Here is a 25,011-nt window from a genome sequence, read left to right as displayed (position 1 = left end):
CAAGTTAGGGCAGTAAAGTATGGAGAGCAAGCTCCCTCTCTCCACGCAGCTGATGAACCCAAAGGAATGGCAGAGACTGGTACAACTTGGCACTAGCAGCATCACAGGAGTTGCCAGTCAGCATAGGACTGCCTTCGGGACGCCAACTCCAGATTTTTCCCTTACGATTTACTCCCGAAGCCTTCGCCATGAGTGGGTACAGCCACAAGGCAGTGGAGATTTGAGATCAGAGTTTTTGTTCTCCTAGATGAGCTGCCAACCACAGCTGACGAGCTCCAAATGCCCAAAGCTACTAGTTTAAAGGCATCAGTAACACCCCTTCTCCTGTCAGTAGAAACAATCCTATCAGGTTTAATAGCTAAACCACATGTGTAGGGCAGTAGGTGGACTTGGTTGACAGAGGCTATTGAGTCATGCGCCATTGGCAGCATTTACTCGGTAGTGGGAGCTAGTCCCCAGTATCACTCCTAGCTATAACAACCTTAAGGGATGAAGTACTTCTCATAATTTCATATTGGCACCTTTGTAGATTATCTCATGCTCATCAAAAGTAAAGCAAATAAGGAAATTATTTTTTCATAACTACTTTTTTTTTCAATTAATATCCTAGATCTTCAAATTTTAGTTTCAGTGGAAGTCAACATGCAACAAGGGTAAAAAATAGAATAGGATTGTAATAATACAGGAGATCATTTGGCCCATCACAACTCTGCCAGTTCTATTCTCCTGCCCTTTCCCCCAGGGCCCTGGGATTTGTTTTCTCCCCAAGTTCCCCATCCAGGTCCCTGTTGAAAGCCCTGATTACTGGCAATGAGTTCCAGACAATAACTAGGATCTAAATAGTGACTAAAAGGAAGATTTATTGATAAATGTCTCGCTAAACATCAGTAGTGTGCAATTATCAAAGGCGGTCAGACGCTGATGATTATTGATAAACCAATATGTGGAAGCACTTACTACCATCAGAGAAGAAAAGTGGATAGATACCTCATCTATACAGGAACAAAATTTTGCCGAGTAGAATAATTCAAAAAAAGACACTTAAGCAGATGCTTCAAAAAAAGTAAATCATTTTAATGTTCTTACTTGACATCATCTGGAAAGATTTATGTATTCAGATTAAAGGTCAAGTTTTGTGAAAAAAGCTAGCAGTCGTCATAACATCATGGATACCAGTGCAGTTTTCACCCTTTCAGCACGACCACCAAGTCGAGTGCATTCTCACAGTTTGCGTGCTTCTGCTACCACAGAGAAGGAGACCAGGGCATTTTCACATGAGAAATGTCATTATTCCTGTAGTCATATGAAACTGAAACAAGCTGCCTGAATGTTTGTAACTCATACTAGCAATTTATGGTATTTTCATTCAAGATATATTGCAAAAGGTACACACGAGGCTGTATTAATATTTGTATTATATTATATCTCATTCTGAAATGTTACCAAGAGACCTATTGTCATTCATTACCAGAGGTCCCCAACCCTTTTTATGCCATGGACCCCCACCATTATCCATGGACCCTAGGTTGGGACCCCTTGTACATTAAGATCATGGATGATTTGTGACCTAACTCTACATACTCATACATGCCCATCCTATAATCCCCTTTGCCAACAAAAAATTATCAAGATGTAGAAAAAGATTTATATACAAACCATAATTTTCACATCAACTTTTATTTGTGGGAAATAACTCTGTATGCCCAACATGGGGTGTCACGGCGGTGTAGTGGTTAGCACAACGCTTTTGCAGTAGCAGCGACCTACGTTCAATTCCCACTACTGTCTGTACAGAGACTGTATGTTCTCCCCATGACTGCATGGGTTTCTTCTGGGTGCCTCCATTTCCTCCCACAATCCAAAGACGTACTCATTGTTAGGTTAATTGGTCATTGTAAATTGTCCCGTGATTAGGCCAGGGTTAAATCAGGGGATTGCTGGGTGGCATGGCTTGAAGGGCCAGAAGGGCCTATTTAGGGTGCTGTATCTCAATATACAAATAATTTTTTCAATGTCAAAATGTTTCCAGACTGCAATGTGGTCCTGAGTTTCTGAAATTTCAGTTTTCCTGTGAACTAACATCACTAGCACTGTTGCCCCATTGTAATGGGGCAGCAGTAACAACTGTTGTCATTGTCTATATATAAACTTCAATTGTTGACATCAAGAATAATCTGTTGAGTAGCCTGATTCAAGCCATGGTTTGCAGCTACGATAGGCAGCTTTATGCCTGTGCGGTTTCAAACTGTGGTTGGTCTGGGGATGATGATCTGGGGAAAGGAGTATCAGACCCAATGTCGTGGTGGGTTGGAAAGATATGGGAGGCAGGGCCCATGGGATGGGGAGAATAATAAGCAGCTATGTACATTGAACTGTAAATAAAGGGGATAGGTTCTGCATTCCTCAAAAGGGCAGGAGAATCATCATATCCTGGTGGTGAGATGTGCTGTGCAATGGCACGGATGGAATGGTGACTTTGTTGCTTGAGCTAGGAGGTGAAGCAGAGGAAAATGAGGGATGAGGGATCTTCCTCCTTGATGGAGGGTAGTGGGGAGAGAAGAGAATGGGAGCAGCATTGAGCCGAGTATCAGAAACCATCAATAAGGAAAGCCATTGGGATGTTGGAGATTGAGGTCACTAGTTTGGTTCAAAGCAGATTACAGTGTCACAAGATCAGGAGATCAGATGGTGGGACACTAGGCAATGGAATGGATAAATGCCGGTGGCTATCCCAGCCCAGTAGCGTGCAGAGCAGGCTCACTGTGAGAGTGCGTAATAATACTGTACTTGCACCTAGCACAAAGTAATCCAATCTCCCAGAAAACACTTCAAAAGGGACATGCAAATCTGATGTCATCCTGATTTGCAACATCTGAGGTTGCCCAGAATTTCAAGGGACATAAAAAAAGCATAAGTGATTGATATGTGCAAAAATTAATCGATATTCCATTTCTTATGTTGAATAAAGTGGTATGTATTCTGGAACGTCTAGCAGATTCCTCTAATATGATTAAAAAAAACGTTTGTCAAATTACTCCTAAGACTTCCGAATTTCAATCAATGTTTTGATGATCAGTATGGACAAAGTGAGCCCAAGAGCTTACTTTGATGTTCTTTGACTCTATATCAATACAAATTTATGTTGCCAATCACTCCTCATATATTAAAATCAGTGGAGCCTGAGCGTCATTCAGCACGGCACAAACTCCAAGTCAAATTCATTCACAGGCTGTAAGATTTAACTCTTCTTCAGTTTCAATGACGTGTGTTTATTTTACAATATAAATTGAATTAATCCAAGACAGATATATTGACACATGCATTGAAAAACTCCCTGTATATCTTGATAACACAATACAACTTGATGAAGTAACCACACGTAAATATACAAAGGCAAATTCCTTCCATATTCCTTATAACTCAAACTTGAATTTGTAAATACTTAATGAAATACATTTCCAAGAACATAGTGAAATTCGTGTTTTCCACAAAAATAATGCATACAAGATAGGTTATAGCCTCAATCTTGTAATAGTTAAATTATCACCTGGGGCATTTTGACATCGCATTAATAGTAAATGATTCCTTAGGGTTGTTATATTTGGGGTAGTAGTGGGAATAAGCTCCCCTACTTATTAAATGCTCTCAATGGCGTGCATCTCAAATACCCTCTGACAATTCAGTCCAACTCCTGGCCTTCACATGTGGCTTAGCCGGGGGGACAATTCCTACTGACGGGAGAAGGGGCAAAGGCAGGTTACTAGCACCTTAAAACCAGTCACTTTGGGCAAATAGGGTTCATCAACCATAGTTGGCTCATCTGGGAGAAGTACAGCTTTGATTACAAACCTCCGCTGCCTTACCCACTCATCAGGAAGGCTTCAGGAGTAAACCTCAAGGAAAATCCGTAGTTGGAGTCTGTAAGTCAATCCTACGTGGAGTTCAACATTGACTGGCAACTCTTGCGACACCACTGGTGCCAAATTGTATTAATCTCTGCCATTCCTCTGGATTCATTAGCTGTGTAGAGAGGTAGCCTGCTACATGGGCAACAGCTTGCTCTCCATATTGTACTGCCTTGCTTGCATGTCACATAGGCAGCTGAGAATCAACATCTATTGTTGAACGTGAGCAACAGAGGGCCACAAGAATGGAAAGTGGTCAGGTTGTATTGTTCCTCCTATTGCTCAAAGCCTGGGAGGCGATATGGTACATTGAGCGTGGTAAGATTTACTAAATTAGTCGTTATATTCTCAGTCAAATTCTTTAGAACACTTCAAAGTTTCCTTTCAGTATTCAATGCCCAACTGGCTCCCTCAGTTAATATTTGAATTGTGCAACCCTCAGCGATTGTGCTCTAATTTGGAGAAGTATAAGTATCTGTTGCCTATCTGCTGTGCTATGTTCACACACTTAAAAGAGAAACTCACATTTGCTCCCACTAGTGAAGGCAAAATTTGGACTGGCCTGACTTTGGACATCAGATATGGAAGAATATTTGAGTCAGCACCCTGAAATCATCATTAGGAGTTGTGATCAAATTACCTTGAACCTGCATCCCAGCTCTGACTTCTGTACAGCTTTGTTGGGTATTGCCCAATTTCACAGGGGCTGTCCAGGGATTGGTTAACCACTCACTAAAAGTTTGTATTTTCCACTGCTACATGGAACTCAAGCCAGAATCACACTTGCAGCTTTCAATTTGGCAGTACAGATGCTCACCGTTGTTCCATGTGGCTTGCCAGCATCTTCTTCTTTCAAGCAGTTAAATAACAGGAAAGTAGCAATAGGTTTCTAGTCATTGATCTACATGGAAAAGATAGACCTACTCTATTCTGAATTCACCATTGTCAATTTGATGCTATATACCAGCTTTATCCTCATTAGTGGCAGAGCCTTAAGCAATATAGTCTTGCCTTGTGAGTGGGTCAGAACAATCCCAACAAAACATGAAAATAAAATAACAGTCATGTCTCGTGGCTTAGTCACTGTCAAACCTTCAAAAACTATGAATATTTCTACACGTCTATTCAAAAAAAAAACATTTTTAAAGCAGTTAAGTCAAGGAAACACAAATTCCACACTTAAGTATGCTCGCCCACATGTTTCAAAACTGTTCTTCCCTACCAAAGTAAAAGCTCTTGCAGTTCAGGTTCAGATAGTAAAGGTCCAGTATGAATTGACAGAGATCTGCATGCTCCACTGTTGAAATCCTACATGGAGCCAAAGCCCGTACAGAATATCACGAATAAAGAGCAGCCCACAAGGTCAGCACCAATGCTTCAGACAGAATACTAAACCTGGTGGTACTCGTACAAGCAAGTGCCAATAGTTCCAAGCAAAGATGCTAGAATTCTCAATTTGGTTTTAGTACAACTAAAAAATCCTGTTTGAAGTCTAAGTAAACCACATTACAGAGACTGGTCAATGTGACTTTGGAGAACTGGAGATCTTGGGAAAGGCAAGCAAACCAATAATTTTGTTTGGAAACAACTGTACACCATGTACTTTAAAAAGCAAATCTTAAAGTCTCTAGTTTTAATGACTGCACATGTGGAAGGTAATTCCAGAACCAGTAATGCATTTATGATATAAAAACCAACCTCAGCCCACTGTTTGGTTTCTCTTTTTATGGTATGCCAGCGTTATGGTCCACATTAATTTTTCCCTGTCCCTTTACATCAAATTCCAACATATTTTCTGTTGCACCCCTCTTCATGTACTATTCAAATGAATGTTAACATCTAGTCACCCAAACTAACTCTTTGCATTGTGGGATCCATAGATTCCATCATTAAGGACCCGCATCACCCAGGTCATGCCTTGTTCTCATTGCTATCATCTGGAAAGTGGTACAGAAGCCTGAAGGCACCCCCTCATTACTTGTTTATTTCTATTTATGTAATATATCTACTTACTGTTTTATTTCTATTATTATGTATTGTATTGTACTGCTGCTGCAAAGTTAACAAATTTCATGACAATAAACCTGATTCTGAACTACCCTACAGCTCTACAGGCAGTCCTTCAGAAAAACAAACACAGAATACTGCAGGAACTCAGAAGGTCAGGGGACATCTCTGAAGGGAAATAAATGGTCGACGTTTCAAACCAAGACCATTCATTGAGTCCTGAATTTCCACATTCTTCAAAACAGTTGAGGCCAGTTCATTGGCTATATTTAAGAGGGAGTTAGATATGGCCCTTGTGGCTAAAGGGATCAGGGGGTATGGAGGGAAGGCAGGTACAGGGTTCTGAGTTGGATGATCAGCCATGACTGTACTGAATGGCGGTGCAGGTTCGAAGGGCCGAATAGCCTACTCCTGCACCTATTTTCTATGTTTCTAATCTCTTCTGTTGATCTTAGTCCTTCAGAAATTATTTTCAGAATTATTAGTGTCTGTTTTCTAATAATGCCTGTTGGAAAGACAGCTAAATGTTTTCTCTGAAGAGAATGCAAGCTATTTCCAAACTAAATAAGATAAAATTGTTCATGACTTAATCTCCTTTCATCAGATTGAGAGACGAATGCAATGCAAATACCATATAGCTGAAAAAATATGATTTTGCCTGGAGAGAAAATGATTAGAAAACCTTTTTTTAATACTTTGAATATTTGCAAATAGCTTGCAAAATATAAATTATGTGTTTTTCCTGCATCTTTAAAACCATGATTATACCTCAGAAAAGCAGTACTTATTAGTGACAGATGCCTCTTCACTAATTGGCAGATAAAATAAACCTATATGTAATTCTTCATGCTTTGTACCAGTTCTGTTAGTGAAGAGGTAATGATGCAGGTAGTCTTGAAAAAGGGGTACATAATAATGTTGGATAAATAAATACATAATAAGGGGTAGAGAACAAAAAGGAAAGATAATTACAGGGTCAAATAAAATTAAAAACATTCTTAGTCTGACAGGTCAGCCCAGCAGATTTTTTTTAACATTCGATTAACTAGAAACAGATGTTACTCTTTTTAATCTACAACTAAAACTAAGATGCTATTTCGCTATTAAATTGGTATCGTAAGTATATGTCTAATTTGAAAACATTTCTTCACATTTAAACAAATTGTGCACTGAAACAAGACAGAACCCAAATAATTAATCTTCTTTCCATTTCCAAAACATTGTACTATAAATAGAAAAGAAAATTTAACAGAGTACATTTGCAATTGTATATGACATCAACTTACTATTAGGGATAATGGTGAACCCATTTATCACATGGGGGATTGATAATCTCTGTTGGAGTTGGAATTGGCTTATTATTGTCACATGTACCAAAACATGGTGAAAAGTTTGTGTTACATACTGCTCACACTGATCAAATCATTGAGTAGAACATCGTTAAAAAAGCAGATGCAGAATAAAGTAACAGCAACAGAGAAGGTAAACAATGTGGTGTAAGATCATAATGAGGTAGATTGTGAGGTAAAGAGTCCATCTTATCATATTGAGAATCATTTAATAGTTAATAACAATGGGCTTGAATCATCTCAATTCACTCTGGCATCCAATTTTTCCAGCGATTCAAAAAATGTTATTGGGAAAAGTGAAGCAACTTGTCAAATTGAATAAGTGCAAAGCATCATGATTCATGGTGATTTTCCACCTCGCCTCCTCAAAAGCGAAACTGCTTTGATAGTGTTCTTTATTCATTTTGAACTGTTGCTGATAAAGACACGTGCAAAGTGGAAAATGATGATGCAAAGACCATGTCTTTCCAGTTTTGGTATAGTTTTGACATTTATATAATATTCCAGTTAACAGCATTAATAGTAGCATATTCATTACTCTTGATTACTTAAATCAAAATCGAAATCAGGTCTAATATCACCGGTAAATGTTGTGATAGGGCGGCAGTAGATTGCAATACATAATAATAAAAAAAACTGTAAATTACATTAAATATATATAGTTTTAAAAGATAAATTAAATAAGTAGTGCAAAAATAGAAATAAAAAACATAGTGAGGTAGTGTCCATAGGTTCAAAGTCCATTCAGAAATCAGATGGCAGAGGGGAAGAAGCTGTTACTGAATCATTGACTGTGCACCTTCAGGCTCCTGTATCTCCTCCCTTAAGGGGTCCTTAATGATGGATGCTGCATTTTTAAGGCATTGCTCCTTGAAAATGTCCTGAATATTGGGGAGGCTAGTGTCCATGATGGAGCTGACTGAGTTCACAACTTTGTGTAGCTGGATCCTGTGCAGTCTCCTCCCCCCATCCCATACCAGGCAGGAATACAGCCAGTTAAAATGTTCTCCACCGTACGTCTGTATAGATTTGCGAGGTGAAAGAAATTCAAACTTCAGAAGGAAAAGAGGAGGTGAGAAATAAGGTTGAAAAGAGCATGTTGTGTCTAAATACCAGTTAAAGTTGTGTGGAACAAGGCCACATTTAATTTGGGGTAGCTATAGCAGGTAATGCCATATACTACAGCTATTTTTATGATTGTAATCAGTAAAGTACAGGTTTTAACAGAAGGACCGAACGATCATACTACCTGGCCCAGAGCTTGTAATGCATTAGAAATACATAATGGTAATAATGATTTCAGTTTCCAGGAGCCACTTTATCCTCTGCGGACTACTGATGGATGTGTATACTTTCAAAGAGCCCATCAAGATTAAACCAAATGGACAAGCACCAATAAAAAATGAGATGTTAAATAAATTATATGCAGGAAAAGGGATGAAAGGAAATGTGAAAACTGAAGCCTGACAGTTTTTGGAGTAAATGGATAAAAATTGCTCAAACCCCTGCAATATTGATGCAGTTTCAGGAAAGACAATATTTAATTCTAATTGAGATGGCATAGGCCGTGCAAGAATTTGTTTTGTCTCTTTTTCTCCTCTCTCTCCCCGACCAAAAGAACTCCTGCTATGATGAAGTTCTGAAGCTGCCATTAATAACTTGGTATGAAACCCAAGAGACTGTTCTTCATGTTCAACGATAGAGGAATAAAGAGAAAGGATTGAAAATGTGAACGAGGGGGAAAGAAAGAAAAATTAAAAGGAACATGCAGAGGAATTAAACACTGTGACCAAGCTCTGTAATAGCCTTGATGTTGAGAGTTTAATGATGAATGATAAGGCTGTATAGGCTTGTGAAATACACTAATATTGCAGACTGCTGAAGTACAAGAATAGTTTTGCATAATAGAACTTTCAGTGCAGATGTAATCATGCTGCTTTCATAAGAATGTCTAGCTGATCAAACATTACTCTCTTCAGCTTGACTTGTACCACCCTGAAAATCCCAAGATAGAGTGTTAAAGAGATTGCAAACCAATACTAACAATAAATCTTTAACAACTAGCTCACAGAAGTCACTAGGATAATCCCTGTGGTGGAGAGGTTTAGGAAGCCTAATTCCAAATTTATCCTTTTCCTCCCAAGCAATTACAGTTACCACATATAATGTTTCAAATTAAGCGTAAAATGAATTCCTTGGATGTTACCCTCACAAAGAATTCTGTTTAGCCTTTGAATGAGTAGATCTCTCCTGAAAGTTAAATCAACTTTTTTCCAGAATGTAATGCTCTGAGACGAACTAGAGTGCATATTGTAATACTGAACTCAAGGGCAAAAAAATAAGTACATGCAAAATAGAACTCTGCATCTCCATTGCTCACTTTTGGGCTTCCAAGTTCCACTGCTATTTTAAGATACAAAATCATGATCCAGATCTTGAGACCAGCTGGTGAAACAGTAGTGCCCACCATTGGCTTCAAAGACATCTGACGTTCGTGGCGTGGCATGGCCTTCCTCTTCCTGTATCCATTTCCATGAGTCATGGGTCCAGGAAGAACGGCAGCTGTGATGCCATTAAGTTGGCAAGTGGCACTTAGACTAAAAAAAACTCACAAACAACAAATAAGGCAGAAGAAATCACTATGATTTAAATACTCTACACAGTGGTGAATAGACTTTGGAACATACACACAGGATTCGGGTAGAAACTGACATTTCTTGTGAGCATTTTTAAACACGTAATAAGACCCATTAATATCCACATCAAAAATTGCAATTTGCATAGGAGCTCAAGAGTGTGTGTGTGTGTGTGTGTGTGTCTGTGTGTCTGTGTATACATGCTTCATTATACTCAAAGACACCTTCAGAGTTTGACATAGCAGACGGCCATCAGGGCTCTGGGACACAGTTGGGTGGGAATGTGGCAGTAAGGAGATATGGTTCTCAGCCTGGAATCCAGGGTATAATGAAATAAACTATTTGGCCAGAATCTGGTGGTCAATGATTATTGTCATTGATGCCATTAATAGGGGTTTGAAAAATATTAATTGAATTGAATGCTGTAGGAATATTTTTAATCATATTACAAGCCCCACAGCTTCGTTCGAAGTAGAGGCTCACAGGAGGATCAAACTATATTCTCTTTGGTGGAAGCTGACTCTGAACATGCTTAGCTGCTAGAACAGTCTTCTTACAATCACGATTTGAGAGGTACAAGGTTTAAAGTAAATTTATCATCAAAGTACATATATTTTACCATATATTACTTTGAGATTCATTTTCTTGCAGCCATTTACAGGAAACAAAGAAACTATACACAAACAAAGACTGACAAACTTCAATGTGCAAAAATATGAACTGTGGAAATAAAAATAATATTGAGAACATGAGTTGTAAAGAGTCCTCGAAAGCGAGTCTGTGGATTGTAACATCAGTTCAGAAGAGTGGTGAATAAAGTTATCCACACTGGTTCATCAGGAATCTGATGGTTGTGGGGTAATAACTGTTCCTGAACCTGGTGGTGTGGAACCTAAGCCTTCTGCACCTCCTTCAAAAAAACAGCCATAGCCATCCACTCCAGTAAATCTCTGGCAGAGTTAGAACTAACGCAAATGATCTCAGTGTTGGGGGCAGTATCATCCCAGATCCAGCCCACTAGCTTAAATCTACAGTGGCCCATCCCATCTGAAATGCCCACTCATTCCACATATAGAATGCCAACCACGTTAATCCTTCATACCAGAGAGTCAGAGGCAGAGTGAGGCTGAGCAGATGGCATAGAGCAAGCAAGCCTTAGATTTCCCAATTTCCCTCAGGATCAATAAAGTATATCTATCTATCTACTTCAGAACCTGGAACACCTGCTTACCTCTTCACTAAGGGTTATTAACCCCATAAAATAGGAAAGCACTCAGCTACTTATCAATTAACCTAACGACTATTAACTAGTCATTTTTGACACAAGTTAAATATAAAGGTTAGAGTCAAATTCTTCTGTAGGGCAACCATTGTGTGGAGCTGAGTAGCTGGATGCAATGTACATCTGGCCACTTCAGCCCATCAGTGCTCTGCTTCCAGACACTGGGTGCTTAATTGGAGCTTATCTCCAGTTCAGTTTGGTCTTCCATGCACGGATGGAAATCAGAAATTGGAAACGCACTGAGCAGACGAGCAGCAATTCCACATTCACTGATACATGTACGATCCTAATGCTGCAAAGGTTTCACCACTTCTGACCCTTAGTCCATTAAAGTGCATACACGTGCACACATACATACATACACACACACACAATGCATCTGCATGTCTGCCTAAATGTAAGAGAATAAATCCAGAAGCAAGTAATGTGATCATGCATTAACAGATTATGGATCAGAAATTAATGTTTTGCCAAACATCTAGCAATGCAGACTGTATGCTCATAAGGCAACAAGACATAGGAGTAGAATTAGGCCATTTGGCCTATCAAGTCTGCTCCACCATTTCATCATGGCTGATCCATTTTTCCTGTCAGCCTCAATCTTCTGCCTTCTCCCTGTATCCCTTCATGCTCTGACCAATCAATAATCCATTAAATATATGTAAAGACTTGGCCTCCACAGCCACCTGTGGCAAGAAATCCACAGATTCACCACTCTCTGGCTAAAGAAATTCCTTATCTCTGTTCTAAAATTATGCCCCTCTATTCTGAGGCTGTGTCCTCCAGTCTTAAGGCTCCCCCACCATGTAAATGCATATTTGCCACATCCACTCTATTGAAGTGGGCACGTGGCCAAGTGGTTAAGGCACTGGACTAGCGACCTGAAGGTCGTGAGTTCGAGCCCCAGCCAAGGGAATGTGTTGTGTCCTTGAGCAAGGCACTTAATCACACATTGCTCTGGGACAACACTGGTGCCAAGCTGTATGGTCCTAATGCCCTTCCCTTGGACAACGTTGGTCTCGTGGAGAGGGGAGACTTGCAGCATGGGCATCTGCTGGTCTTCCATACAATCTTGACCAGGCCTGCGCCCTGGAGAGTGAATATTTTCCAGGCGCAGATCAATGGTCTCGCAAGACTAACAGATGCCTTTACTCTATTGAAACATTTCAACATTCAATAGGTTTCAATGAAGTCAGCCCTCATTCTTTTGAATTGCTGTGAGTTGAGGCCCAGAGCCATCAAACACTCCTCATATGACAAGCTTATCAATCCCGGAATAATATTTGTGTACCTCACCCCTTCTGTATAAAGCCTCAATATTACATACTTGCTTTTCACATCATATATACCCAAGGAACTCAAAAACAATGAGAGAGTGTATCAATGTGGGGATTGGCACCCTTTGTGGTGATATGTTTTCTTTTCTTTTACTGATGGAATTTGAGAGGGATTGTCATTAAAATTTGAATTTTTAACTTAAGTATTAAAATGACCATGATGAAAATGTATTTGTATTACTGGAATGCAAACATGAGGAAATCTGCAGATGCTGGAATTTCAAGCAACACACATAAAAGTTGCTGGTGAACGCAGCAGGCCAGGCAGCATCTGTAGGAAGAGGTACAGACGACATTTCAGGCCGAAACCCTTCGTCAGGACTAACTGAAAGAAGAGGTAGTAAGAGATTTGAAAGTGGGAGGGGGAGGGGGGATATCCAAAATGATAGGAGAAGACAGGAGGGGGAGGGATGGAGCCAAGAGCTGGAAAGTTGATTGGCAAAAGGGATATGAGAAGATCATCGGATGGAAGGCCTAAGGAGAAAGAAAGGGGGAGGGGGGGATAAATCCAGAAGATGGGCAAGGAGTATAGTAAGAGGGACAGAGGGAGAAAAAGGAGAGAGAAAATATATATATACACACCATATATGCCATCAGGTTGGAGGCTACCCAGACGGAATATAAGGTGTTGTTCCTCCAACCTGAGTGTGTGTGTACATATATATTCTCTCTCTCCTTTTTCTCCCTCTGTCCCCCTCACTATACTCCTTGCTCGTCCTCTGGGTTTATACCCCCCTCTCCCCCTTTCTTTCTCCCTGGGCCTCCCATCCCATGATCCTCTCATATCCCTTTTGCCAATCAACTGTCCAGCTCTTGGCTCCATCCCTCCCCCTCCTGTCTTCTCCTATCATTTTGGATCTTCCCCTCCCCCTCCCACTTTCAAATCTCTTCCTATCTCTTCTTTCAGTTAGTCCTGACGAAGGGTGTCGGCCCGAAACGTCGACTGTACCTCTTCCTAGAGATGCTGCCTGGCCTGCTGTGTTCACCAGCAACTTTTATGTGTTGCTTGTATTATTGGAAGTTGCCTTTGCTCCTTAACCTACTTTCACATTAATCATCTCACACTTACGTAACTTCCTGTTTTCACCTAAGTTCAGAATAAAAAGCAAAATATTGTAAACTTTTTCTAATTATTGGTCTACCATCAACAGTAAACCTCAGTCACTGCAAGACAGTTAACGTTAAATGGGGACTTGATGATCATAGAATTATACAAGTTTGAATACAGTTCAAACAGGATTTATTTTCAGGATTCATGTAGTATTCTCCAATTTGTACAGTGAGTAAATCACTATGCCCACACCATTCACCTCCCACAGAGCCATCCTTCTTCACTTGAAGACCTTACTATTAACTCCTGTGGTTATAGTTTTGCAACAATTCTGCTACATTCATGACATAAGATACCTATGTTGCACTTTCTTTAGTTCTTTTACAACTGCTTATATGTATTCAAAACTATTTGCAAACGTATGAGAATAATTATTCTGAGCTCTTTAGAAAATAAAAAGTTTTATCCCAGTCTTTGTCAATGTGGCAAATTTGTGGTCTTGTTCTTGACTCAGCTCTGACAGTGTTTGGACCAACGTCAGCTGGCCATACATTGGGAGCAATGGCCTTGGGTCATTGAGACACTGTTTCACAATTAATCACCCACTTCTCTGTCAGCTGCCCCTTGCCCTATTACCGTGGAAGAGGTTAACAGTTCAACATTGACCTCGCTAACCACCACAGAATCCACACCACTGGAGAGGAAGTATGTCAATCTCAGTCCCAAGTAACTGTCAAAAACAGGCAAAAAAAACCTTTGCAATTCCACAGCTTTTGTATATCAATGTGATTCTTTCTCTGGCACATTTACAATTGTTTGACATTTCAATATTTTCACAAACTATTTCTGATAAACTGTTCTGAGAGCAAGGAAAGAAACAAGTGTCTCAAGAAGCAAGTAACTCAAAAGTGGTTTGTAATCCCACCTATACCACTTGTGACTGCACAGTAATTCCCCACTGTTTACATTTAAAAAAGTGCATGTAAGGCAGAGATAGATAGGTTCTTGATTAGCCAGGGCATCAAAAGGTATGGGGAGAAGGCAGGAGAGTGGGGATGACTGGAATAATTGGATCAGCCCATGATTGAATGGCAGAGCAGATTTGATGGGCCAAATGGCCTACTTCTGCTCCTATATCTTATGGTCTTATGGTGCAATAATGAAATCTGTTACTTATGAATTTCCAAGAAAAGACAAAAGAAAAAGTTAGGAAAATCTAGCTACAAGTAGTCTTTCCATTCTCTGTTCATTAGTGTATCAAAAACAAACAGGAAAGAGACAAATGCACAGGTGGACTAAAGCAGGTAGAATCTGCTCTACATTCCATGTATTATTAGAGTCATGGGTAAAAAGTTCATATTTTGTCTGAGTTGGTCAAATGATATTAAATAAGTTCTAAGGCAACTTTAAGGACCTGAAGAAGGAATGCTGACCATTTACTTTTTTCCATAGATGCTGCCTGGCCTGTTGAGTTCCTCCAGCATTTTGCACATGGTGCTTTGAATAAAATTTTCCAGCATCTGCAGATTTTCTTTTGTTTGTACAACACTAGAGACTCCTCCCTTATTGTAATCCAATTTGTAGCACAGCATCCAGAAATAATGAAAAAAAATTGGCAGAAGGCTTGTTAAGTCAAACACAAGTTCTCTATTGTTATCCCATAACAAAATGACAGAATCTTATTTGTTGCTGTAAAAATGCCACCGTTGTCTGCAATCTTCTTAGGGCTATACAGATCCAAGAGAATTCAAGAACATTTTATTAAGCTCAGTACTTGCTAATACAATGTCCCTCATATTTATGCATCAGTATTCAATGTAATGATTCACACAGTGCAAATATAGGACAGAAGCAGGCCATTCAGCCCAAACTGCCCACCCTATTTATACTGAATGTCTTTTTAACCAAACTCTACTAGCATTATTTTATATTCTATTTACATTCACATATTCATTTTCCTCTTCCTTGAACTTACTGATTAATTTCAGCCTCCCCTCGAGTGTACATGCATATTATCCTGAGTTATTTCCTTATTTGTTGGTTCATGGAACATGGACACAACCGGCAAGGACAGCCATTACTTGCATTCACAAATGTTTCCTTAACTGAGCAGGTTCATTGCAAAGGAAAGTTAAGACTCAATCACATCACTTGACTCTGGGATTACAGAGACCAAAACTAGGAAGGATAGTATTCTCTTTTCCTGAAGAACATCAATAAAACAGATGGACTTTTAAAACAGTCTGGTATTTTCATTAGCATCATTACCCAACTTAGCTTAATATTCCAAGATTTATTTAATTCCTTAGATTTACATTTCCTAGTGGGCATGGTGGGATTTGTATCCAGATACGCTGATCAACTGTCTAGACATCTACTAACTGCCTATTATTCTGTATATTTGATCTCTTGATGACTATTTTATATTAATAGCCTCCAAAACTAGAAACATTCCTGCTCTAGAAGCAGCATGACATCAGCTCAATTTTACCTGGAGCAGGCAGCTTTGGAGATCATTTTTAAGCAAAACTGTGGCAAATGCAAAATTGGAACATTTAATATAGTATTCGCATAAGTACATCTGATGTTTTCCTGGTGTCAGATATGCACCAACTGATGCCAATATTGATGCAACACTTTTTTCTAACTATACTAACATAAATTGGAACAGAAAGCTCTGCATTACAACTGTCATGAAATAGACCCAGGATCAGAAACACATCACATTAGTTTACTGATTTTCTGATAATTCTAAAGGACATTCTGTTGACACCAGGAGACCTGACTGGTCAGTATCAGGACTCATAGCCATCTACTCAAACAACTTCAAAAGTTCACGGAGTGCCCTATGGGTAACTAGAAGTCTTTCTTCAGGTCTTGGCTACTGAGATACTGATTCGGTTGAGGACATGAGGACAGTAGGTAAAGATATATCCTCCTCAGAACAGGGTTTTCAGCAAGACAACATCTTAGCTTGATCTCTGATAAGAAGTGTATCAGATTTGCAGGAAGACTTCATCCATGTTCTCAAACTTTAAGGTTATAACAGAACTTCTAGGGGGTTTGTGCCCAATTCTTTGGAAGTGGTAGGCTGGGTTGTTTGAAAGCCTATTGGATCTTGAGCTTTGTAAAGAGTCCAATAGTAAGGAAAACATGACTAACCTTTATGAAAAATCCTTATTTGGCCTCTATTGGAGTATGGTGTCCAATTCTGAGGGCCACACTTGATGAAAGATGTGAAGACTTTGAACAGAGTGCAGAAGAGATATACTAAGTGACTTAATTAACTGGAATAACTGGAAATAAGGGGGTGATTCTTCTTGGTACGTACTTAGCATGTGCAAAGTCATCTGATAGAAGTATTTAAGATTATGAAACCCATTGTAAAATGCAAGGCTGTTAGAACAACAAGATGCCCATTTGTTAAAAGAAATTGAATTCTTTAAAGGCCGAATACTTCAGCTCACATATGAAAGGCACAAGTGATCTTTATTATCTCCTGTCTTTGATTACTTAATTAATTGCAAATAATAACAAAGAACTTGTATATAATGACTTTAAAATTATTGATATTCAAAATATTTGTAATTTTAATCAATAGAGACATAATTCAGATGGCTGGCTAGAAGTGTAGCTGAAAATTAACACAACAAAGGAGACAATGATTTTGTAAGGAGGCTTCAGAGAAAAGGTCGCAGTTAGTTAAAAGTTTTAAAGCAATTGGCAGGGAGTAAGGTGTGACAGTGGAAGAGACAGTAAAGCCCAAACACAGAGGACAAAAGAATTCAAATAAGTATAGAGATTTAAAAAAAACCGCAGTGATGGAAAAATGCAAAGTGACAGTTGCCAAACTGTTCAGCCGTATTTCAGGAAATATCAAGACATGATCTCCTACTTTCAAACATGCAGTTCCTGAGGCTATTGGTCAAAGTTCCGGGTACAATGTGATCCCTAGTGAATCTGATGGTGCCATCCACTGGGTGGTATTTAACCAATGTATGGCCATATTGATATTAGCCGTGATTCTATCTGTAATTGTTCAGAAGATAATGACCCTGCAATTTTCTCTTAATCGCAAAACAAGAGGGAGAGCTCCTACACCATTAAAAACTTGATTCACCCCATACAATAAAACATAACATTTTCAGGAGGGTTTGCAGAACGAACAGCTGAAGTTTCCATCAGTTCTTCGATGCCAAGGGCTGAAGAAATAGCGCATCCAGCGGAGACACCGAGAATTGCCAGCGGTTACCAATGCATGGGTATCCTTCAGAAGAAATTCCCTCTGGTAGATGCCTCGCCGTTTTTTATCGATGCAAACTCATCTTCAGCTACTGCGATTTGGCAGAATATTCTGGAATACTTATCTAAGATTTCTGTTCTTAGATCAGATATCTCATTAAAAATGAAACATTCCTTGCTACCATTAGAAAAGAATTTTCCCCAAAACTATAACAAAATCAGCTCATTTTACTGAGCCATAAGGCACATAAAATATCCCCGACTGTTACATGCTATACCATCTACAAGAACACCTCAGCAACATCTCACATACTCGGGAACAGAGTAAAGTGCTTTTTTTTCGTAGCAAAACAGAAATTCCTTTATACCTCATCCCATCTCTAGTTCATGGTCCTTTACCGTTGCTTCAAAAAGAAACCAGAACCGCTACGGCGTAGCTTTATACGCGATCAAATCAAGCGATCAGGACTGAAGTAAAATGAACTATTATATTTTATTTATATTAAAATGCGACATGAGTTTCATTACTTGTAATACTTACATGTCTCGAAGTTCATTTTAAGTAACTTTCCTAATAATTTAGTTCATTAAACGTTTGACATCGATGACGCACTTTAACACGATATCTATTTTCAATTACATCCAATTAGCTACTTTACGTCACAGATTACACGTTTTCAGTGGTAAAAGTGAGGCCTCTAACTGACAGAAGTTTACGAGAGAAATTGCGAAGAACTGCACGGAAGGTGATCCGGGCAGAACATGCACAGGAAAAGTACAGCTGGGTACAAGTCGGAAAGGCGTTACTTTTTAAAAATAAAACTACAGGATGGTTATCACAAGTGTCTTTAGACGTTCAAACTTTTGAAACAAAATAATGCGTCGGTAACATGGGAGGGTACGACAGCAGGATCATTAAAATAGCAGATACTCTAAAACATTCCACTTTTTAAAAAGCCGCAAACCGGAGAATAAAGTTCCAGAATACACTCTAAGTCAGTTAAACAAAAAGTTAACAGGATTCTAATCAGCTTTAGAACAACACTCTGCTGAACACGTCTAAGGTGGCGAGAGGGAAATGAGACTCTCCCTCTTTACTCTCCAACGGGTCCTGCCCCTCGCCCAGTCCAGAATCCCTTGAGTTGCCTCCCGACGTTCTTCAGTGTCTAACCCACATTCTTCCCCAGCTTCAGTATCTCGCCGGTCCACACACCAGCCTGGTGTTGGATAGGGGGTGTATGTTTGGTGCTGCCCTTTCATAACTTTGGTGAAGGAGTTCGGTGAGATCTGCGAGCCAGTGCTCCGCGCGGGACCGGGGCACAGACCTGGGACCCGCCGCCACTGGGGAGGAGGGAGCGGGCACGTTCAGACCGGACCTCACCAGCCCACCCGGGATAGTTGGTGGACCAGGAAAGCAAGCGCGCCGCTTGGGGCCGGCATCAGAGCTACGACCCGCCCGGAACCGGGAAGACAAACCAGAGCCTCGCCGTCCTGCCCGGGAACGGAGACAGACCCAGGAGCCCGTGCTCCGCCTGAGACCTGGACAGAACAGAGCCCCGCCACTCGACCCGGGACCGACACTAAGTAAAATACCGCTGGAAACGAAGATCCCGGCCAGGGGCATTCAGACAATAAACCCCAGCTTTGTTTCAAACACTTTCCCTTAAAGCCGCAGACACCCGTACAACAATTCCAAACCGGACGGTAGCCGGGGACCGGCAGCCCGGCACTGTCACTCACCCTCCGCCGGCTGCTCCTTGTCTAAAACCTGCCGCTGCACATTCTCAAACCTCATCGCTCCACAGAAACTCAGCGCGCCATCAAGCCTTGTCGCGCGGATCTTCCGTTTCACTGCCGGCTGCTATTTTTCGCCATAAACTTCCCGTCGGATTCTTTCTCGACGAATAAGAGCCCCAGAATCCGGCGAGTCCTCACTCACTCTGAGGCGGCAGCCCAGCAGGCGACTCAGTGACCTAGTCACAGTCACAAGCGCAATAGCGTTTCAGCTGCTGCTGAGCGGCAGCCAGTTAGATCACAACTCCACACCCTCCCCATCTACCTAAACACGGGAGCAGACAGCGGCTCTCCGTCCCCAAGGAAACAGCTCCGCAGAGAGCTCACCATCCCCAGGAAAGCAGCTCCGCAGAGGGCTCGCTGCCCCCCGCCAGAACTGTGCAGACATCGGCTTACAGACCTCAGACACAGCTCGCAGAATGGGTTGCAAAGACACTCCCGAGATACTGCCTCACAGAAAGCGGGTCCAGAGGCATTCTCCGACACAACCTGACAGAAAGGAATTCACAAAAGGCGCTTCCCCAAACACAACGTTGCAGAAAGAAGTCCAGAGACATTGCTGAGGCACAATCTCACATAAAGTCCGCTCGGACACAACCTCACAAATCTCTCTAACAGAGAAGCTGAGAATCAACAAGCAAATTACCACGTGTTTGAATTCTGAAATAAAAACACTTGGAAATACTCAGCTGGTCAGTGAAGAGAGAAACAATAGAAGATTTGGGAAGACGACTAATGAACACTGCTATTCTTTCCGTTTTTACACTATTTTTATTTAACTATTTATATACATACTGTAATTGTTTTACTTAATTATCTTTTTCTACATTATCATGTATTGTATTGTACTGCTCCCGCTAAGTTAACAAATTTCACGACCTGTACCGGTGATATTAAACTTAGAGAAAGACTGTCCTCGGAGTCAGTCCGTAATATAGAGAAAAACGCAATAGAAACTGGAGTAGGCCATTTGGCCCTTCGTACCTCCTCCATCAGACAATAAATAGGGGAAGTGGACTGATGGAATTATTCTGTGAGCCACCTTGGAGCCGGCATTCTGGATGGCTTCTTTCTATGTACTAAGGAATCAGAATCAGGCTCAGATTTATTATTACTATCGTGTATCATGCAATTTGGTGTTGTATGCCAACCGTACCGTGCAAGACATAGTAAAAATAATACTCTTAAGTATTACAGTGAATAATATGGTGCAAACGAGGAATAGTGAGGCAGTGTTCATGGGGTCATGAACCATTCAGAAATCTGATGGTGGGGGGAGGAAGTTGCTCCTAAAACAGGTTAAAATTATTGCTAATGTTTTACTTTACTTTCTCCCATATCTCTTGGTTGCCTTAATATCTGATGCCTGACAACCTCTGTCTTGAGTATACTCAGCAACTGAGCCGCACGTGGCTTTTGGGTGGAGAAGTTGAAGATTAACCACCCTCCTGGTAAAGAAGTTTCTTTACCAATTTTGAATACTAACTATGACTTTGAGACTACAGTCCTTGGTGCTAGACACCACAGCCAGGGAAAACATCATCCCTCCAATCTATCCAAAAGAATTTTGCATGTTTCAATGAGATCACCTCTCATTCTTCTAAACTCAAGTCAGTTTAATCTCTCCTCAAAGGACAAATTCCCCATCCCTGTAATCTTGTTGAACCTCTTCCTCTATCACATGTCAAAATACTAGATCTTTTCAAAATATTTCAGATACAGCCAGACTGGGAACCAATATGATTCTAGTGACAAGCTTTTACTATTGACTTCCAGTCCTATTGCTATAATGTGCCATTACAGTTTGTCGTATCTGCACGTTTTTCGGTGAGCTAAGTGCAAGCATCCAGCATCCGCAGTTGTTCTTTACAGCACCACCTATTAATCTCTCACCATTTAAAAGTTAATATACTTTTTCTATCAAAATAGATGATATCACATTTTCTTCATTCTTATCTTCCATATGTCACATTCTCACTCAATGATGAAAAATGGTGGTGCGCAGAGATGCAGCAGCTTCTCCAGCTGACAGATAGGAAGTGGAAGAGCTTGAGGCCAGGCAAGTAATCTCTCCCTTTTTGACAACAAGTAAAATGAGATAGTTATCAACTTTAGGAGAACCAGCACCACTCAAACCATTCTTTACATCTCAGCACGGCAGCGGAAACTGAGAGCAGTCTCAAACATCTGGGTGTGCATATATCACACAACCTCTCATGGTCCCACAATCAGGAGAGCTCACCAATGCCTCTACTTTCAGCCGATGCTGAAGAGAGCTGGACTATGCATGTCCGTACTCACACCCTTCTAGAGATGTGTGGTAGAGAGCATCCTAACCTGCTATGAAAATTGCACCGTGGTGGACAGGAAAGCTCCTCAATGAGTAGATAAAATTGCCCAATGCATCACTGGCACCAGCCTACTGGGCATCAAAAGAGAGAGAGAGAGAGAGAGAGAGAGAGATGAAGGGCCAGTAGCATCATGAAGGATCCCACCCACAATGCTCATGGACTCCTTGTCCCTTTACCATCACAGCGGAGGCTACGTAGGATCCATGCGACGACCACCAGGCTCAAAAGCAGTTACTTTCTCCAAGCTGTAATGCTGAACAACACCTCCACCCACTAACCCACTCTGCCACTGCTTTATCATTTCCTGTACGTCACCTAATGTACAGGCACTCCTGTGCCTAGCGTTACTTTAGGGACATATAATCAATTTGTGTCTATAAGCTATCTTGTATATTTATATTTATTGTGTTTTTTTTATAATTTGTGTTCTTTATCTTACTGTGTTTTTTATGCTGCATCGGATACAGAGTAATAAGTATTTTGTCCTCCTTTACACGTGCACTAGAAATGACATAAAACAACCTTGATCTCGAACCTCTTGATCTTGAATATTGCTCTCGTTTATGTACTTGTCCAAACTTCTCTTAAATGTTACAAATGTATTTATACCTGCCACTTCCTCTGACAGCTCATTCCAAACTTGCACCACTCTCTTAGTGAGGAAGTTTGCCATCTGATTCCCCTTGAATATTTCGCCTTTCACCCTAAACCTATGAATACTAGTTCTAGTCTCACCCAGCCTAAGGGTAAAAGCTTGTGTTGTGCATTCATCATATCTATCCCCCTCGTAATTTTGCAACCTCTATCAGATATCACCTCTTTCTCCGTGCTCCAGGTAATAAAGCCCTAACATATTCAACCATTCCCTGTAACTGAGGCCCTCAGGTCCTAGCAAAATCCTTGTATATTTTATTTGCAAACAACGGGAATTCTGCAGATGCTGGAAATTCAAGCAACACACATCAAAGTTGCTGGTGAACGCAGCAGGCCAGGCAGCATCCCTAGGAAGAGGTGCAGTCGACGTTTCAGGCCGAGACCCTTCGTCAGGACTAACTGAAGGAAGAGTGAGTAAGGGATTTGAAAGTTGGAAGGGGAGGGGGAGATCCAAAATGATAGGAGAAGACAGGAGGGGGAGGGATGGAGCCAAGAGCTGGACAGGTGATAGGCAAAAGGGATATGAGAGGATCATGGGACAGGAGGTCTGGGAAGAAAGACAAGGAGGTGGGGGGGGGGACCCAGAGGATGGGCAAGGGGTATATTCAGAGGGACAGAGGGAGAAAAAGGAGAGTGAGAGAAAGAATGTGTGTATAAAAATACGTAACAGATGGGGTACGAGGGGGAGGTGGGGCATTAGCGGAAGCTCTCTCTGAATTCCGCAGGGATCGCTCCCTATGCAACTCCCTTGTCCATTCGTCCCCCCTATCCCTCCCCACTGATCTCCCTCCTGGCACTTATCCGTGTAAGCGGAACAAGTGCTACACATGCCCTTACACTTCCTCCCTTACCACCATTCAGGGCCCCAAACAGTCCTTCCAGGTGAGGCAACACTTCACCTGTGAGTCGACTGGGGTGATATACTGCATCCGGTGCTCCCGATGTGGCCTTTTATATATTGGTGAGACCCGACGCAGATTGGAAGACCGCTTTGCTGAACATCTACGCTCCGTCCGCCAGAGAAAGCAGGATCTCCCAGTGGCCACACATTTTAATTCCACATCCCATTCCCATTCTGACATGTCTATCCACGGCCTCCTCTACTGTAAAGATGAAGCCACACTCAGGTTGGAGGAACAACACCTTATATTCCTTCTGGGTAGCCTCCAACCTGATGGCATGAACATCGACTTCTCTAACTTTCGCTAATGCCCCACCTCCCCCTCGTACCCCATCTGTTACTTATTTTTATACACACATTCTTTCTCTCACTCTCCTTTTTCTCCCTCTGTCCCTCTGAATATACCCCTTGCCCATCCTCTGGGTCCCCCCCCCACCTCCTTGTCTTTCTTCCCGGACCTCCTGTCCCATGATCCTCTCGTATCCCTTTTGCCAATCACCTGTCCAGCTCTCGGCTCCATCCCTCCCCCTCCTGTCTTCTCCTATCATTTTGCATCTCCCCCTCCCCCTCCAACTTTCAAATCCCTTACTCACTCTTCCTTCAGTTAGTCCTGACGAAGGGTCTCGGCCTGAAACGTCGACTGCACCTCTTCCTAGAGATGCTGCCTGACCTGCTGCGTTCACCAGCAACGTTTATGTGTGTTCCTTGTATATTTTATTTGCTCTCTTTCATTTGCCATCTTATTCCTCCTTGTGTGAGTAAAAATTGCCCCTCATATCAATTTAAAAATTTCCCCTCTCACCTTTCCCCTTAATCCTATGCCTTTTAATTTGACACTCAACCTCCTACAAATGAAAACCTGTAAATATCCAATTTATGTTAGGAGACAGAGAGGAATTGAAACATGCAGAGAGAGCTAAAGGAGAAGATCAAGGTGGCTAAAGAGGAATAAAGGAGGGAGCTGGAGAACAAGCTTGGGCAGAGTAGCTCATGGGGCGGGGGGGGGGGTGTGGAGAGACATGAAGAATGGCTTCAATCAGCCTAGCTGTAGAGCCTTGGAACACAGCCGTGAATGGGCTAATGAGTTAAACTGATTCTTCTATAGGTTTAACAATTGCCCTCCTGTTCACACATTCCTCCACACACCAGTCCAGATTCGGGGGCACCCAATGCTCTCTCAGCACCAACACCTCCCCTCCTCCCCCCTCCCCCCCCTCCAATTCAACACATGGATGAACAGCACAGGCTACCACTGTCTACATCCCTTCCTCCCCCTGCACCTACCATCCGCACCTCCACATATCAAATGCTATCATCCCAATCTTTACCTCCCCCAGCCCCACGTTCCATCAACTCCCCAGTCAATATGGACTCACCTTCCCTACTGAGCAGGTGAGAAGGGCTCTGGGGAAACTCAGACATGGCAGAGCATTGGGACTGGATGGTGTGTACCCCAAGGTCCTGAGGGAGTGTACTGAGCAGTTGTGTGGAGTTCTCCAGCG

General features: G+C 41.4%; 1 protein-coding gene across 4 annotated transcripts in view; it reads right to left on the bottom strand.

The window, feature by feature from the left end:
- The window catches only part of chst15 (carbohydrate (N-acetylgalactosamine 4-sulfate 6-O) sulfotransferase 15), a 214,197-nt gene that overhangs the window by 73,814 nt on the left and 115,372 nt on the right, over positions 1-25,011 (bottom strand). For 2 of the 4 annotated variants that reach the window (XM_063071864.1, XM_063071863.1), the window contains exon 1: positions 19,550-19,990. The exons of 1 other annotated variant lie outside the window; for it this stretch is intronic. The gene's annotated coding sequence lies outside the window, so the exon portion shown is untranslated. One more of the 4 variants, XM_063071866.1, reaches the window with a different exon arrangement.

Source organism: Mobula hypostoma, chromosome 19 (assembly GCF_963921235.1).
Source record: "Mobula hypostoma chromosome 19, sMobHyp1.1, whole genome shotgun sequence".
NCBI classification, from domain to species: Eukaryota; Metazoa; Chordata; class Chondrichthyes; order Myliobatiformes; family Myliobatidae; genus Mobula; species Mobula hypostoma.
Note: the sequence above shows the minus strand (reverse complement) of the source record. Positions and strands in the feature narration are given on the sequence as shown.